This window comes from Choloepus didactylus (assembly GCF_015220235.1).
Source record: "Choloepus didactylus isolate mChoDid1 chromosome 11 unlocalized genomic scaffold, mChoDid1.pri SUPER_11_unloc4, whole genome shotgun sequence".
In the NCBI taxonomy this organism is placed as follows: Eukaryota; Metazoa; Chordata; class Mammalia; order Pilosa; family Megalonychidae; genus Choloepus; species Choloepus didactylus.
In genome coordinates, this window is record NW_023637581.1 from 1,255,718 (window position 1) to 1,261,453 (window position 5,736).

The 5,736-nt window shown below is 38.8% G+C and overlaps 1 pseudogene; it reads left to right on the forward strand.

The window, feature by feature from the left end:
• Positions 1–209: 209 nt before the first annotated feature.
• LOC119524685 lies at positions 210–1,359 on the forward strand (annotated as a pseudogene).
• The last annotated feature ends 4,377 nt before the right edge of the window (positions 1,360–5,736 follow it).

Here is a 5,736-nt window from a genome sequence, read left to right on the forward strand (position 1 = left end):
GGTGCCAGTGTGGCCAGTGGTGCTGGTGGCAGTGGCTGCAGGAGTGGCAGCAGAAGTCCAAGTGATGGAAGCAGCAGCAGCAGCAGCAAGAGGAGCCTCCAGGAAATGGATGAAGAGAGACTGCTGGATCCAGGGTGGAAAGTTCATACAAGTCTCTGGGATTATACTCTGATGAACCAGCAGATGCAACGCCTGAGTGACTGAAGAAAATGGGTGCTAATGCATCTAACTATCCTCATTCATGTTCCCCAAGGATGGGGGAAATTCACAAGCCCAACAATCTTTTATAGGAACATCATCCTATTCTCAGCCAGGCTTGGATTTTGTGTCAAATTTGTATAGACTTGACCATGGCCATGAGAAACCACAAGACAAAAAAGAGAACCTCTGGCCTTGCCACCCATGAAAAGAAGGTTATTAAGTGTCCAAATTTAATAGATCTTCTGATCACACCAAGCAAATGTGAGAACTCCTCTCCAGGTGGGATGTTAGAGATGTCAATGCTTTAGTTGAGGAATATGAAGGAACTTCAACCTTAGAGGAGCTTTCTCTACAATCCAATTTGGCTAGACCAGAGCCTGGACATTGCAGAAAGATATGGCCGACCTTTGTAAGTACAGATATTGTACTGATGTAGACTTAATATTTCAAGAAAATTGTTTTCCTGTTCATTGCGCCATTTTAGCAGCAAGGCATCCATTATTTAAAACACTGCTTTTGTCCTCACCTGAGTATGGAGCAGAGATAATAATGGACCTCAATACAGCTGGTATCAATATTCAAGTGTTTTCAGCTTTGTTATACTATCTTTATGCAGGAGAGTTTAGAATGGAGAGCTCAAGGTTTCAAAATGTCAATATCCTCATTCAGCTTAATGAAGAATTTAGAACACCAAATTCCGTTAATGTAAATATGCATGGACTCTTTGATTACATGTGTTATTATGATGTTGTCCTTAGTTTTTCTTCAGACTCTGAACTGGTTGAAGATTTTGGTGGAAATCAGAACTGCTTAGATGAAGAGCTCAAAGTTCACAGGGCTGTTATTTCAACACAGTCTCCATTTATTTTGAAATTTCTTACAAAGTAGGACACAAACTGGTGAAGAAATCACAGACCAAACTTTGAGACCTCCTACAAGAATTATGTTTGATAAGTCCAAAGTTATATTACATTGTATATAAACTGACATGTGGAACTATCTGTGTTTCACTCTAGCCCCTCTGTGGGGAGTCTCAGTGAAATACAGGCTCCCATCACAGGGAAGCCAAACATGACTAGAGCAGGAGAAGCCATGGAATTTTACCATATAACACAGTTCTTGGAATTTAACATGCTTGCACAAGGTATGAGATTCTGATTTTAAATCTTGATTCCTAGAATCACGTATTTGTCTTCCAAATTGAAAACACAACTGTTACGTTTTTTGATTTTAGTGTTTTGGATGTGGTAGGGTAAGTTTTTTTTTAACTTAAAATTATGACAGCTGAGATAGAATTGAGCATAAATATTATGTACTCTTCACTGAGTATTAAAACCAGGCACCAAAACTAATGACTAAATGGCAGTAGATGAGACATAAAGACTCTTTCCTCCCTATTTTAGCATGATAGCTAAAACCTACCACCCATCTACACCCTGTTTTCACACAAGTTTTGGATTAGCCCAGTTTACCAGATTTTAAGGTTATTCTTGATCTAGGACTCCTTGAAAAACTTAGATTTTCATGTTTACATTTAGTGCCTTGTTGATCCTTAAATGCTTAGAATAAAAATAAATATTCATTAAAAAGTGAACACAGTCACATTTGAATACAAATGTATTTGAATTAGAGAATTGGACAAGACTTCAAATTTAAGTTTTTAAATATCCTGTGTCTTATTTTTAAGCTCAACCTGCACATCATGCAAAAGCCTACAGCATACTAGACTCATGTGCCTTCATTTAAACAATTTTTGTAAGTTAGGACAGCACATTTTTTTGTGTTATAGCCAATAAATACATGAAAGTTCCATTAAAAGAATTAGGTATCTGTTAGTAAATGCCAGAATCATGTTCATTTACTGTTTTGACAGCATGCATACTGAGTTTTCTATGGCCTTATATAAAAGAAAACAAGCTACATCACATGGTATTATTTGGGAAATTTAATTTAATGTTTATTTGCTTAAAATACATTAGAAATTGCCAATTAGAAGAGAATGTTAATGGTTTGGGTAAAAATACATGAATTTAAACAGAAAAGCTAAGTACATTTATCTATCTTGAGAACAATATGTTTTTTTATTGCTAAATCAACAAATTAATAGAGGTTTGAGGAATAAAAAGTCTCCAATAACAATGTTAGGAATAAAATGGAAAGAATTACACAGAAGAAGCATTGATAAACATGGGTGAGTAAAATTTGAGATTTCTTTTACATATGGATACAAATCTTATTTTACCATTATCTTTCTAGTAATAGTACTAGGTTTGCTTTATTAATCACATACAAAATAGCATTAGGATATTTTCTTTATTTATGAGTTTAAAATAAAAATGAGTGTATTAATAATAGTAGAATACTTTGATGACAGACATAGGAAAATATGTTATAAAAATAACCTACTAGTAGAAGCTTGAGCTACCATAATTAATTCTGTAAAACCAAATTTTTCAGAAAATGCCTCTGAAGAAAAATTTGAAAGTTGCAATACATTACCAGAAAGGTATAATACTTTATTTCCTTGGATTGCTTTTATTTTTTCACATATTTAAATAATGAGAAACAAAGTGTGTTGTCTGTACTTTGTTGTTTAAAAAAATGAGAAATCTTTAATGAACTGGGTTTTTTTTTTTTGTAAGAGTTTTGAGTTTTTAATGAAAGGAAAATGGGCCATCTCTTGGTTCTTTGGTAAAAAGCAAGCTCACAAACAAATGAAAACACAATGTCATTTCTTTCTAATCTTTCCAGAGATATTTCATGCCACTGAAGGAAAAGACAATTTATTTTTTTTAAAAGACTTACAGTGTCTGTGCTGATTTGGATATACTATGCCCCCCAAAATGCCATGTTCTTTGATGCAATCTTGTGAGAGCAGACATATTAGTGTTGATTTGGTTGGAATATTGGATTAGGTTGTTCTCATGGAGATGTGACCTTCCCAACTGTAGTTGATAACTTTGATTAGATTATTTCCATGGAGGTGTAGCCCCACCTATTCAGCATGGTTCTTGATTTAATCACTGGAGTTCTATAAAAAGCTTAAAGACAAGGAGCTTGCTATTGCAGCTTAGAGATATATTTTGAAGATGGCCTTTGAAAGCTGACACAGACATTTTGGAGAAAGCCATTTTGAAACACAACCTGGGAGCAGACACCAGCCATATGCCTTCCCAGCTATCAGAGGTTTCCTGGATGCCAGTGACCTTTATCCAGTGAAGTTACCTGTATTAGTTAGGGTTCTCTAGGGAAACAGAATCAATGAGAGGTGTCTCTATCAAATTTGTAAAAGTGACTCATACAACTGTGGGTATGCACAAGTCCAAATACTGTAGAGCAGTTAACAAACTGTCAACTCCAAGGAAGATGTCTGATGAACTCCTCAGGAAATGAACTGGCAACTTTGATGAACTCCTCAGGTAATGAACTGGGATCTTCAATGAACTCCTCAGGAAGTGAACCAGCAACTTCAATGAGCTCCTCAGGAAATGCTTCACTGCACAGCCAAAGAAGAAGTGAAGGTCCTCTATCTGTCTTGCTTATAAGTCTTCAACTGATTATTTGGATTAAATCCAGCCAATTGCATTCTCTCATGGTGGAAGACATGCCCTTTGGTGAGTCATCAGTCACAGCTGCAGTCAATTGACTGATAGGTTAATAAACCAGCCTGTTGGTTTATTAACCAGCCACAAATGTCCTCACAGCAATTGTTAGGCCAGTGTTTGCTTGATCAGACAGCTGGATACTATCACCTGGCCAAGTTGACACATGAACCTAACCATCACAGTCCACCCCTTGTCAACTTGGCAATTATACACATCACCTAAAACCATACTTTATCTCTAAGTAGATAACAATAACAGACATATATTTTGCCTAACAATACTCCACTGTGTAGCATACAACTGGAAATGCACTAAATCTTTCCAGAATAGGGTGCAAGTCCTTGGGTGAAATTAGCTCTTAAAATTGATTTCCTTTAGCTTAAATACAGCAAAATGAACAGTATGGGTTATGCCATATGATAGGGGAATAAGACAGAGAAGAAAGCAAAGATATTTGCTATACACACAAATACAAACATAATCATAACAAAACAAAGAGGAAATATTCATGCCATCTGTGATGGTTGGGTTCATGTGTCAACTTGGCTAGGTGGCCTAGCTGTCTGGTCAAGCGGGCACTGGCCTGACGATTCCTGTGAGGCTATTTGAGGCTGGTTGGTTTGTCGGATCATCAGTCAATTGACTGCAGCTGACTGATGATTCATCAAGGGGCGTGCTTCCACAGTGAGAGAATGCAATTGGCTGGATTTGGTCCGGGTGATCAGTTGGAGGCTTATAAGCCGGACAGTTAGAGAACCTTCACTTCTTCTTCAGCTGCTCAGTGAAGCTTTTCCTGGGGAGCTCGTCGAAGTTGCCAGTTCGTTTCCTGAGGAGTTCGTCAAAGTTGTCGGTTCGTTTCCTGAGTTCTTCAAAGTTGCCGGTTCGTTTCCTGAGGAGTTCGTCAAAGTTGTCGGTTCGTTTCCCGAGGAGTTCGTCGGACGTCTTCCTTGGAGTTGACAGCTTGTTGACGGCTCTGCAGAATTTGGACTCGTGCGCTCCCGCAGTTGCGTGAGTCACTTTTACAATTTGATAATAAGAGACATCTCTCATTGATTCTGTTTCCAAGGAGAACCCTAACTAATACACCATCATAGTCCTCATTTCTGTAACTGGTCACATGGCCATAATTCATATTTATCACTACCTCCTTCCACTACCCATTCCATGTTCCCTTTACCCTCAGCAAGCACTTCAGCTGGCCATGGTTCTTTGCCTGGTGGGGTGACCCAAACCTTCATTCCTGAAGTTTCTGGGCCATTGGCAGCCCTGTTTGGATTGGGTTGTTGCAGTTTTCCATTGACTTTAATCACAGGGCATGAGAGTACTAAGAGATGCCCTAGGGGATCTCCTGTATTCCAGGAAAACTCTTCTTTACTTCCATTGTGTAGTTACAATTCTATTTCCCTTTGATAGTCAGGATCAATCACCCCAGCCAGTACAGTAATCCCCTTCCTTGCCTGTTGATTCATAGGCATAAGAAGGCCAAAGTGGCCAGGTGGCAGTCTTAACTTCCAGTTCAATGGGATTATTGTTGAATTTCCCGGTGGAAGCACTCCTCCTTTTGGAACCAAGACCTTTAGACCAGCAGAGCTTAAGTTTGCAGGGACAGGAAGCAAAAATTTCCCTAGTGGATCACTAGGAGTGATAGTGAGTGGTGCCACTCATGGTTCCACCCTTGATTCCTGGACCCATGAATCCTGGCTATGGGAGAAACAGCATCGTAGAGTGGACACTGATTCAGAGTGTACACAGCTTCCTGGAGAACACTGCCCCAGTCCTGCAAGCTATTGCTACCTAGTTGACACTGCAATTGAGTCTTCAACAGGCCATTCCACTGTTCTATCAACCCAGCTGCCTCTGGATGATGGGGAATATGATAAGACCACAGAATTCCATGAGCATGTGCCCATTCCCTCACTTCATTTGCTGT